A 13,349-nucleotide genomic window follows, 5' to 3' on the forward strand; every position below is an offset into this window, starting at 1 on the left:
GAAAATGTTCATTAAAAACTTTTCTTGGAGGAATTTACAAAATTCATGACGTCATGGTCAGAACTGCAAAACTAAAAACCACCAAGTGTTTAAGGTCTAGTTCTACTGCAGATACATTAACACACGTAAAACAAGATAAACTAACTTAGTGGTAGTTTTTCAACACAATAAATAACATTAATTTAAGACAATAATTTCTTAATACTGTTGAAAAGTGCAAGTATTCAGTGAAATATCAACTTAAAATGGACTTATAGTTTTACTATTGAGAAAACTGACAGTACGAAATATCTGTTTCCGATTTTAGGTAACTGTACGGCACAACAATAGTGTCACAAAACATTCCCCTTTTTAACAAGAGGACACAAGTCACATAAATAAATGTGATTTATGTCACTAAAATGCTCACATTTAACTATATTTATTGGTATTTATTAATCAATACTGAAAAATCATAAACAATCCCAGTTTAATAAGTTTTTAGACATTTATTAGAGTTTATCAAGACAATCTTATGATAAGGAATTCATTGCAAGAAATTAACTTATTTATGCCAAGATGACTGTTTCTACTGCAAATATCTCAGTTCACTTGACATAAGATAGAAACTAACTTTCCATCAAAGAGTTTAGTTTTAGTCAATAATTCCTTAATTTTGCCTCAAAAGTACCAGTTGGATTAGCGGCTAAATTTACATCCAACATGGGGAAATTTCCATGTTGCAAGGAAATTTATATTTATACTGCAGTTCCTTAAAAAAACCAAGTAATTTCTTTGAAAGTGACCCCCGATCGGAGCGCCCTGCATCAGTTCCCCGCCAGCGATCTGGAGCGCGACAAGGACAAATGACCGCCGTCAGCGGCGCAGTGGTCGCTCCACGCTGACGGCGCCGATCCACGATCAATATTCCTGAGTGACTGAAGAACTCAGAGTCACGGCCGACTCACTGCAAAAACACACCAACCCCAGCAGGAAACGCAACCAGCGACGCTCTTCCACGACCGGCGTTTTCCCAGCGGCCAGGACAGACCAGGTGATTCGGGGACGGGGTCCAAAGTGTCCTTTGTGTGATTTTGTTCGTCTAAAACTGTAAAAATGTGTCGACCAAAAAGTTTCCAGCTAAATTTCATTTCCAGAACAGAAAATTTGAAAAATATTTGTTTCTATGTTTTGCAGCTTTAGTGATGCAAAAACACAAAATCTTAGCAAGTTTTTGTATTTTTATTACACTTGAAATAACATATAACGTAAAACAGAAAGTGGACTACAGTGCACTGCATTCTGGGTAATACAACCAAACCAAACATGTTAGCTTCGCGCTAGCGGGAGAAATGGCTCCTGGTCTTTAACCAAAGACAACCGCTAAACTCTGACGCCTCCATCTTGTTTCATCTGGTGAAACAGGAAGTTGCTCTCAGTGTCTTCAGAGGTTTTAGTGTCGTTTCCTGCAGTGGTTCTTGGTGCAGCGCCCCCACAGGCCAGGAGGGGAACAGGCTGGTTGGACTCAGAACAGCTGGAGGCGGAGAAGATGATGGAGTTCTGGTTCTGGATCAAACTGGGTCTACTGGACTACCGGGTCTGAAAACACTTTAAATCTCTAAATGGTTTTGATCTTTTATTTTAAGCATCTTTCAAACATTCTGCCTTGAAGAATTTGAAACATTAAAACTTTTACGCCTTGTTTTCCTTTTGTTGATTCGAAGAGAAATGTACGACGACGATCATGTTTTAAGACTTTAATTCAGCTTCAGCTTCACGTTGGGATTAATTCATTTTAAAAAGCTTTTGTAGCTTAAAGCGCTTGATGCAAACCAGATGCTGAAACCGCGAGTCGTTTTCCCTCCTCCTCAGATCTGCTTTCTGTTGCTCCGCCACACGAAACGGAAACGGAAAAAATCCAAGCGGTGTGAAAACTTCTCGCTGCCCGGAGGTTCCTGCGATCGGCTGCGGCGCGTTCAGGGCGGGACGTCCACATTCCTGCATCGGCACAAAATGAAAGCCGCAGGTTCGACCCGTCACATCCGCTGCGTTTGGATTGGCTTCTCTCACGGCTTCTCCGTCTTCAGGTCGAGTCAAGAGGAGCATCAGAGACATCTCATCGCTGTGGAAAGGTATCGGCCGCTCTCACTGACAGCAGGTTTTAATGGCTTCCTGTCTGGTGATTCAACAGAGTCCCAGTGGGAGATCCTCTGACCTCCAACACACACACACACACACACACACACACACACACACACACACACACACACACACACACACAGACACACACACACACACACACACACACAGACACACACACACACACACACACACACACACACACACACACACACACACACACACACACACAGGCTGCCCAGCTTTGCAGTGTTTACCAGATGCAGGAGTCCAGCTTCTCAAACTGGAGAAAACTTGAATGTTTGGAGCAAAGTCTAAAAATTAACAGAAAAGACGATAAAGAAATCCAGAAATCACATTTTCTGGAAGTGAACCAAGAAGTTTTTCGGCTGGAAAACCATTTTTAAAAAGATGGAGCCGAAGCAAAGTGCTGAATGCCTTCAAGCTTACTCACTAATCTCAGCCATATGTGTTAAAAACCAAACAGATTTTCCCTTTTCTACCTAAAAACTGTCAATCAGAGTCGGCCAGAGTTCCTGGGCGCTCACTCTACCGACCCGAAGCGACTGATCAACGAATCGACGGAGAGACGGAGGAAAGCAAGCGGACGAAACGCTGCTCACCGACCTGGAGCCGCGGCGCAGAGCAGGAAGTTCCTAACGGGTTTCAGCTGCCGACCAGATGGTGCTGCGCCGCCGAGGAGAGGATGGCGGCTCTGCCTTCACACTCAGCAGCTGACATCCAGAAAGCCCACTTCCTCCGCCCAGGAGGAGCTTCAGGACGGAGAAGGGACCGCCTTTCAGCGGGAATTCAGAGAAGAAGAAACCCTGAAATGATTCATCAGCAAAAATCCCCACAATCTGCAAACCTTACAAACATTGTGAACCGAGCAGCTGGGTTTCACGGACGGTTCAGGTTTATGGTGCGGACGTCCAGTTCACAGGCGAGAAGTTTACGCCGACGTTTTCCTTCTGACAGCCATGAATGACGCCCAGATTATCATAAATACTCCAAGGATAATCCAAGTTCGGATTCAAGCCAGCCGTGTTTACGCCGCTGTAATCCAACTCCAGTCCGTTTGCCTGGAAAGTCCGGTTCGGTTGGGAAAGTCTGAAGTGAACTTTGGTTCCAATGAACGCCAAGCAGGAAGTGGACGACAGCGCATGGCATTCTGGGTAAATACAAACAAAACAAACATGCTAGCCTCGCGCTAGCGGGAGAAATGGCTCCTGGTCTTTAGCCAAAGATAAAACAGAAATCGTCCAACTGCCGAAATCTGAAGCAGCTGTTTTTGTTTACGTTTCTTGAAGAAGGATGTTGAGCTGAAGACAAATAAATCAAACCAACCAGCTACACTTTAAACGGAGCGCTCAGATTTGTTGTGCCAAGTTCACACAGGAAAATCTTTACTCCAGTTTTCCTCCGATAATCGTCAATGATGCTACGATCATCTCTAAAATCACACCAGCCATGTTCAGTTTAGTCCAACTGTCTGGGGAGGCGCTATTAGCATTAGCTCAGCTAATAATGACATTAGCCTAGCACTTAGTGTTAGCTTCTGCTAAATACCATGTTGGTGAAATGCTTCCCCTGCTAGTGGAACTAATGCTTATGATTGGTGCTTTAGGGCTAGTGCAGCTAACGATTTGGTTAGCATTTGTCATCACTGCTGGGAAGGGTCAAAGGTCATCTCCAAACAACCGGAAGTCTTCCCAGGAATGGCAGATTCAGCCCAACATCAGAGAAATGACCAAAATCCCAAGAGCTCCATATCAGACTCTACAGACGTCAGTCAGCAGTTTCAAGGTCAAAGGTCATCAGTTTGAACTAAAATGGGTGCTTAGAAACAAGATGGCGGCAGGTTTCTGTATGAGGGAGCGTTTAGAGCAGGGAGGTTCTGCGTTTTAGAATCATCCCACTGTGGACAGCTGGGTGAGGCACAAACCACCCGCCTCACCCTGAAACCGTCTCGGGTTGATCGGGCGAAACAAGCGCGGCGCCACATCGCTCTGCAGATCGAGTTCAACACCGACTCCAATTATTTCAATCTCTTCCTGGGTTGTGAGTGTTTCTCTGGAAACGAGGAGCGTCTCTGAGGATTTCCATGTAAAGTTGAAGCCCAAACATGATTAGCGCTCCTTGCTAGCAGAGGAGAAAACTTCAGAACGACAACCTCCTGACGGACGGCTGCTGAAGAAAACTTTCTAAAAACTTTCTGGTTTTTGTGCTTAAGAAAGAAAAACGTTGGTGACAATAAGACAAGATAATGATGTGTTAGGCCTGGACGATAAATCAATAATATCAATAGACAATACAGCTGACAGAATAGTCAATATGTAGAATATCGACTGAACTCTGACCCAGAACCGCAAAGCACTCTGGGAAACGTAGACAAAGGAAAGGACCGATCTGCTCAACCTCACCTCGCTGGAAACATGGACACGCTTGGTGGAATCAACTCACTTTCTGGCTCTTCGGTTGCCTAGCAACAAAATGTTGAGTAACTGGCAGAGTTTCAAGTTTCACTTTTTGCCTCAAAGCTGCTTAAAAATAAAAAATAATGTAAAAACGGGAAGAAACAGGAGAAACCACAGCTTGCAGCTATTTAAAACAAAAAACTAATCCATAATCATTGATGTGACTGAGATGAAATGCTTGTATTGTTTTTCATATGATGTATTACGGGAAGACATTATTGCCAATACTTGAAAAAGGCAAAAAATAAAAAATAAAAGGGAAAAAAAACAAAACATTTTTAAAGGTTTTCTCACCGTCATGATGGTCTGTGATTGGTTGGCGATGTCGCTAATTGGTATTTTGTAATCGGGGAAAAAATTATTTACAAAGCAATTTCATCAGAGTGGAAAATGTTAAATATGACACAAAGTATTTATCTTGATTGATTTATTGGTTGATTGAATGATATACCTAAAAGCTATTTCTAAAAATAAGTTGGAAAGCTTTATATGTTATTTTACATTATATAATGTATATTTTATATTATACATTTTATTTATTATTCATTTCATTGATTATTATTATTATATTTTTTACATTTTATTTTAAATTTTAGAATATTTTCTTGAGTTTGTTTTAAGGAAACAGAACCACCTGGTCCACTTAAATTACATCATTTGCAGCTGAATTACATAAAAATGAGTGAAATCATTTTTTTGGGATCATTTCTGCAGCAGAAATTCTTTGCACATATTTCATAAAACAGAAACGTATTTAACATTTATAGTAAAAATATGTTATTTTATGTTTTATCTTCAGTAATGTGACATGTTTATGGTTTTTCGAGGAGATCAGCCCAGACCAGAAGCTTCATGCATTTGTGATGCGTGTGGCCAGTAAACACGTCTCAGGTCTGCAGACATAAATACAGAGCGAGTCTGGGCCGCGCAGACAGCTTCATCATAAGAGCAACACGCTGCCGCGCGGCGTCCGGCGGCTCGGAGCGGGAAATGTTTGCCTGTCGATCTCTGAGGGAAATGGAAAAGCAGCAGCACTGGAGCCAATCTGCTGTCACAATTTGACACCCAGCAGGACGAATTTCAGCTGATTCCACTTCATAATCATGGACACAAACACACAGCTTTTAAACAAAACTTTAAAATGGGAATTGTTGTTGATTAAATAAGTTACAGGAGCTGCTCCATAAAAACAAGCATTTGTGATGTGAGTGCATGTATGCATTTGTGTCTGCGCTAAAGTAGCAACACCACCAGCCAATCACAGACAGGACTGCAGCTGATGTGCTTCGACTTTAACATATTTTTTCTTTCCCTTTTTCCACAGCTATAGTTACAGAGAGCTAGCTACTGAGCTAGCATTCTACTTCATCTAGCCTGGGCTAGGCTAACGATAACAGTGGTTCTGTGGCGTCAAAACTTTGGAAAAAGAAAGCGTACAATGTTTTTGATTCTCTTTCATTCATCTTTGCTGTCAGTTACTGAAGGATAAAAAACAACAATAAACAAACAACAATTAGCCTGGCAGGGGGCAAGTAAAGCCTGGTGGCCCGCCAGGCTTAATGTAAGCACAGATTTGTCATTACTTTGTTTTCCCTCCTGCAGAAACTCGTTTCAGACTGTAGTAAATTACACTCTGGGGTCTGGACTCATCAGTGGCCAATTTGACGTGTGAAAATTGGTTTTCCTGATCCCTCCGCCCCGCTAACGGGTTGAATCCGTCCCGAATGAAACGTTGGTTACGCTTTAATAACTCGTTTACAGCCGACACATTTTCATCACTGCAGCACTTTTCCAGCTCGTTCTAAATTCTCCCAAATTAAATCCAGATGGAGATTCTTTCTCTTCCTGATGATTTAAATGCATCCGCATCATTCTGTAACATTTGTTGCTTTTACTTGGTAGCGGATTCCCCCTGAAACTTCAGTCTAACGAATAAAACCTTGGATAAAAACTCCCAGTAATGGCGTCTCTTCCAAGCCCATTAATCTGAGTCTTACTCTAATCTCTCTATAGCTAATCCAAAATGCATTTCCCCATAATCCCAACAATATTAAGCTACGCAAGCAACAATTTTATATCAGGGATTATTTCTTAAATTTTGGAGTTTCATAGGAGGACTTAAGCTAATTATCTTAGAGAAATAAGGACTACAGTGAAGTGCAGCTTCCAAATGTCTTCCAGGAGCTCCAGTAGCAGTCAGTATTACAATAAATCAGAAGAAGCCTCTGACTGAAGATGGTGATGACTTGCTAACAGGTAAATATCAAGCTAGCAGAGACTATATTCCACAGTGACATGTCTGCTGATCCACCTCCTTTGCTTTAGACGGCCGTCTGGTTAGAACGACGCTGGAGTAGGGGATTCCATTATGGTCAATGTTTGAATTAAAGTTTGAACCAAAAAGAATCTAACTCATGTGATTGAGTTAGGATGTTTCCTCCTGATCCTGCTCGATAAATTAATTCCCACTTTGCTGTAAAAGTGCCGAGTCGTTCTGTTTCTGTTATTGTGCCGAGGATTTCCTGCTCAGGTTTACTTTTTAAAGAGGAAACCCAACAGAAGCTGGAAGGTTCCTGAAAAGTCACATAGAAAGAGATAAAAATGTCTTTTCCTCACTTTCTTATCGTGTGAAAAAGCCGCTGACTGATCTGGGAGACGATTAATTATCAGAGGAACTGATTGTTAAATGGAGCAGGAATCACCATAAGGCTTTTGTCTGTGCAGACAAAACTTTATGAAGCTGCAGGAAACCCAGATAAAACAGCAAAGCTGTGAGCTTATTGATTTTATTATCACTTTGCTTTTTTTTGTGCCTTATGAGCTTCCGTAGTTCCTTCTTTCAAAATCACCTCTGAAACTACCTGTCAGTAAAGACTTTTAAAATAAATATGGATGCTTTCATCACAATTTCTGAAGTGGTGTCCAAATATGGCATCACATTCCTGCAAACAATTATGATGAGTGTATTAGCCAATCACATTTATCCGCGGTAAAACCAACCATCGATCTGAACGCTCTGGAAATTGAGAGAAACGTGGCCTAGATCCAAAGCTAGATGAAGAAGAATCAACGGGTGAGGGTGTATGGCATCACATTCCTGCTAAAAGTCAGGCAGTGAAAGCTTTAACCAAAGATTTTCTCCTCCCTCCCCATGGATTACAATAAAATCCTCCCAAAAAGAAAACAAATTCAGCCAGACATAAACCTTTACACACATTTTGTTTTCAAACTCCACTGAAGTTTATTTCACACTTCCAGTTGCAACAAAACTACAAACCATCTTAACAGTGAAACACTTTTGTGTAACTGTTTTTTTTTTCCATTCATCCTTACCGCTTCCAGCGCCCCCCGCAGCACCTTCAGCCCAACATGGCAGAAATCCTGGTGAGCCATTAAGGAAATTGATTTGAACTGAATATAAATGTGATTTGTTTGACCTTTACAGGCAGGTTTGTTGACTGCAGCTGGGCTCTGCGTGTCGCCGAACATTTAAACCAGCTGGGCATCCCGTACAGATACACGACACGGATCAGGATTGAGACGCCTGAGCAACGCAAACTCTGGTTTCATCTTCTCCTATTCGCAGTAAAAGAAGAAAAACACGAAGCTGTCGCAATAAATCGCACAATAAATCAAAAATAAGCTCATTAATTTCCATTTGCATGATTTATTGAATTTCTCTTTTTTATAAGTCACTTCAGTTTGCTGCTTTTGTCTCAATTAAGCCTGTTTTGAAGGATAATTTTATTTAAATATTTATTATTCATTTATTTGCACATCTGTTTTATTTATTGTGTATATTTAAAATGTCTCCCAGTTCCAGTGTTAAATGTTTATTAGAAATTAAAGTTTATTGATCTTTCCGAATGTGTTCATGCATTTTATGCCATTACATTTATATTACTTCAAAATGGTCTCAAAACAACAACATTATCGTTTCTCCTGTGATCATGAGAGGCGAATAAACACCTTCCTTTAACCAGCAGACAGAAAATAAACACATTTAGTTACTATAAGAGTTAAATCAAAGCATAATAATTTGGCCAATAAAAGATAAATAGTTTGTACTTTCAGCTTTTTCATTTTTGTGATTTTTTTTAATATCTCTGCGTCAATATGTATGTATATAAAGAGGAATACTCCACAAATACATTGTTTGGTTTTCTTCCGTTAAGTAAAATATTGATATTTGACAGCAGAGGATGAATTTTCTCATCCTTAATTCTTCCCTTCTTTCTCCACCAGTTTGAAACCAGAGCAGAGTTTGGATTTTCTGCTGTGATATTTATCTGCAGAATAAATCCTGCAAACCAGAAAGAAGGAAGGTCACCAACACGCATCCTGTTTGTCCAGAGCCGATAAATAAAGCGGCTTTAAAATGTTGGCTCTCCAAACAGACTCTGTTACACTTCCCCTGATGTCTGCTGGTAAAACTGCGACGTGAATCGTTGTGAACAGGAATCAGTGAACGGGAACAGTATCTACCTTACTGTTGCTGTGGGCGGCTGATGCTCAGGTCTGCAGCTTGTGCTTCACTCATCGACGCGCCGAGACGCTCATGGCCTCCTGCGGAGACGGAAACACAAACTTTCACACAGCGGAAAGCTTTGTTTCCAGTCGGAGCTCATTGGAAATAAAACATATTGAAATTATACATCCAATTTCCCTTGTTTTTGTGTTTATGAATCGATTTAACCTTTTTGAAATGGCGAAACAAAATGGCGGCGACAAACGTTTGAACACCAGAGTTGGTTGGTTGTTCAGCATTTGTTTTAACTTTTTTCAGTATTTATTACCAAATTGATGTTTACATAGAGACAATATTTTGACCACTTTAAATTCTGCACCTAAAAATGAAGCATATTATGAAAAAACTAAAAGTATTAAAAACTAAACAATAGTTAACAGATAAAAACTAACAAACATGCTAAAAACTGCTTAAAACTTCTGATCAATAACAACTGGAACATCATAAAGTGACATGACTCAGTGAGACGTAATCCCTCCAAACAAAAAAATTAATCCAGATTAGGTTTTTCTGAAGCTCTAATCTAAAACATAGAGCAGATGAAACACATTCATTTCTACTTGATTGGCAAATTAGGAATCATTTTGACTGCAGGGAATTTTTAACTGTTCTAGTCAGACGTAATAAAAATAGATTTCAGTCATAATAATAATATATTCTTGTTTCTATCTGCAGGTCAGCTCTGATTTTTCTGAGTTATTACACCACAACAGTAAAATCCAGACAGATTTGGTCTCACTAAACCTTGTTTCTGTCGGTAACAGATGGGTAGAACATGGAGCAAAATGCTAAAAGCATCATGTGGCGGTCAATCAGTTTGATTGATTTTAAACACAGCACTCATTAGAGTTTATGCCTGGTTTTCTTAATGCCACTGAATGTCGCTGGACGTCGGCCAAATCCAATAAAAGCGTCTGTCCTGCAGAAAATGAGGGACGTCGTCTGATTTTATGGGAGAAAGGGACAAAATGTCCCAACAGGGGACATTTGGTCAACATGCTGCAGAAACAAATGTAGAAATATTCAGGCAACATTTCAAAACAGCCAGATTTTCCACAGATGGGTAAAAAAATCTGCAATTTAGTTACAAATGTGACGTACGGACAGCAAAGGACGCATATTTATCAGATTGTTTATGGTTAGTATGAAACATTTCTGATAAGAATTTGTATTTTTGACGATAAATTCCAACTAATGATGTTTAAAACCAATAAACTGCCTCAGCGGTTGTATTTATTTTTGCAGTTTAGCTCACGGTTTGTTCCATCAGAGCATCAAGAAATATTAAAACATTTCAAAATAAAATTAAATGCAGTTACTGCGTAAAATAACCAGTGATGGACATCGCTAGCTGAAACTTTAGCCACAAAGAACTAATACACATTAGCATTAGTGTAAAACTAATGCTAAAGTGCTACATGAACAAGCCATTTAACCAGAGCTAATGCTAAAGCGCTATACCAAAATAGTATGTAGCCAAAGCTAATGCTAAAGCGCTATGCCAACATAGTATGTAGCCAAAGCTAATGCTAAAGCGCTATGCCAAAATAGTATGTAGCCAAAGCTAATGCTAAAGCGCTATGCCAAAATAGTATGTAGCCAAAGCTAATGCTAAAGCGCTATGCCAAAATAGTATGTAGCCAAAGCTAATGCTAAAGCGCTATGCCAAAATAGTATGTAGCCAAAGCTAATGCTAAAGCGCTATGCCAAAATAGTATGTAGCCAAAGCTAATGCTAAAGCGCTATGCCAAAATAGTATGTAGCCAAAGCTAATGCTAAGCGCTATGCCAACATAGTATGTAGCCAAAGCTGCTAAAGCGCTATGCCAACATAGTATGTAGCCAAAGCTAATGCTAAAGCGCTATGCCAACATAGTATGTAGCCAAAGCTAATGCTAAAGCGCTATGCCAACATAGTATGTAGCCGAAGCTAATGCTAAAGTGCTAAATTCAACCAAGTCAAACGCCAGCAGGTGGGATAAACCGAGTCCATCACATTTCTGCAGAAAAATTTTAATATTCTGCTCATTTGAAAGAAACAATTAGTTTTTTCACCAAAACTTCAACACAGACGCTGAATTTCATTCAACTTGATCAAAACTTAGCAATTTAAAATTTCTGTGAGAAAATTTATTTAGAAGAAGCTAAGTGTGCTAATCGCTGTCAAAGTTTAAAAAGTAATAAATAAAAAGTAACTCCATGACTGCAGCCCACCAGTAACTGTACAATAAATATAAATCACAATAAATACTCTTACTGTTGTGTAAATTGGACCACTAAGTAACCTCTAATTTACAACCAGCTGAAAAAAAATCTCCTTAATTATAAGGAATAAATAATGAAATCAAAGTAATTCTGATCATCATAAGTGACCTGACAGGAAGAGTTCAGCTTCTGGTTTAAAGCCTCCAGAATAAAACAGGTGAACTGCTAAAAACAGAAAATATTTGATGACTCTGCAGCTGATTCAGCTGTTTTCTCTCATGGAAAACATGAATAAATCAGCAGCTGCATCACTTCCAGTTCAATCAAATGTTTCCCTCATTTAATCCGGATCATTTTAATCCTGTTGAGATTTCTGAGCCGTCTGTGTTTAATAAAGAAACAAACTCATTGAACAGATGTGGACAAAATAAAAAAATCAAATGTATGTTTTATGTTTTTACTGAGAATCCAAAAGCACTTCAGCCGAAATCTGAGTGGGAAGAAAAACCCACAGTGGAGATGAAACAGTTTGAAATAAATTAAGACAAACTTTTCTGTTTCATGGAGTCCTGCAGCGTTTCCAATGTTTTCCTGCAAATGCCTCGCAGAGATTAATTTAAAAGTGCAGAAAAGACTTCAGAGAAACTTTAAATGTAGAAGATTCTGCAAATTCATGCTTGGTTTGCACTCATTAACATTCTCCAAGCAAAAACAAGAAAATGCTGAGAAGCAGAACGTGACGAGACGAGAAATCAGAAATCCGAGTTCTGGCTTTAAGTTTCTGTTTTCAGCACAAACAAACCTGAAAGCCGACGTGAAAACGTTTCTGCAAATGGATTTTCCTTCACATTACACCCAGTAACAGAGCAGAGGGGAAAAGCAAACCACTGTCGCTCCGTCTGAAAACCCGGCTTCGGTTTCAGAACTCAGAAAAATTAATCCAACCGAAAACAAGAAGAGACAAAAACAAACAAACCGAATCCAACTAAACCACAACTAATAAGCAAACACTGAAAAAAACCAGAAAGGAATGATTAATCATGATTAGTCAATTACTGAAACACTCCTCCACTGATTGGTAATCGATTAATAGTTAACTGGAGCAACCAAACTTAAAAAAACTATTTACTGATAAAAACATGTGCAGAGTCACGACAGAATGAAAATATGAATATTTTGTTGATTTTTTATAACTCAAGAAACTGATTTTTTCAGCCTCCAAAGAATGAAACCTGAAGATGATTTCATCAGTTCAGCATCTGCGTCATGTTTGGTAAAAAATAAAGTCCTTCAGGATATTTGCAGGAAATTCTGCTGAAGCAAAAGTTTGTGGCGCATTTGTGCAGCGAGGCAGAAAGTCGACTGTTCCAGGAGTGACTCGGAGGGTTCTGCATGAACCAAACCGTGAACTCGGCTCCCGCCTGCCCAGTGAACAAAACGACAACAAAAACCATCGATTTCTCTGCAGCTACAAAAACACTTCAGAAAAGTTATGGATAAATAATACATTCAGGAGTGATGGTGTCAGTTTCTGGTGATGATTGGATCCAAGATGCATTTCAGACTGAGTAGATGAAAAATCTCATAAAAATAAGGAAACAAGAAAATCACAAAGCAAATTAAACACTGGGAGCTTGATCAATCAGATCAATTGTGATTAATGATTACTTCAGTAATCAATTAATCATTAAAAACAAGCAATTTGCTGAAAGAACAACACAGTTGGATCACTAATGAAGCCAAAACTGTACAAAATATTGATACTAACAAAAGACGGAGCAAAAAAGTAACAACAGAAAGGCTGAAAAATAAGCAAGAACGTAATGATTAGTCGTGATTAATCAATTAATCGTTAACTGCAATATACAAAATTCAAAATAAGGTGTTTGCTGAAAGTATTTTAAAGTAATTAAGTGAAAATTGTGTGAACATTTTGCATTTACGATGAAAAAGCTTCACCTGATTCTGATTTACTATCTGCATTGTAGGCAAAAAAAAAATTTTTTTTTTCACCTTAAGAGG

At 39.3% G+C, this 13,349-nt stretch overlaps 1 protein-coding gene across 8 annotated transcripts in view; it reads right to left on the reverse strand.

Annotated features, from left to right (window-relative positions):
• gulp1a (GULP PTB domain containing engulfment adaptor 1a) overlaps positions 1–13,349 on the reverse strand; it is a 48,115-nt gene that overhangs the window by 17,488 nt on the left and 17,278 nt on the right. For 4 of the 8 annotated variants that reach the window (XM_055052879.1, XM_055052880.1, XM_055052886.1 and 1 more), the window contains exon 2: positions 9,081–9,161. The gene's annotated coding sequence lies outside the window, so the exon portion shown is untranslated. Of the gene's footprint in view, positions 1–2,741; positions 2,931–9,080; positions 9,162–13,349 lie in introns of those variants that run through there. The other 4 variants (XM_055052883.1, XM_055052882.1, XM_055052884.1 and 1 more) reach the window with 3 other exon arrangements.

Source organism: Poeciliopsis prolifica, unplaced genomic scaffold, assembly GCF_027474105.1.
Source record: "Poeciliopsis prolifica strain line A6 unplaced genomic scaffold, Auburn_PproV2 SCAFFOLD036, whole genome shotgun sequence".
NCBI lineage: Eukaryota > Metazoa > Chordata > Actinopteri > Cyprinodontiformes > Poeciliidae > Poeciliopsis > Poeciliopsis prolifica.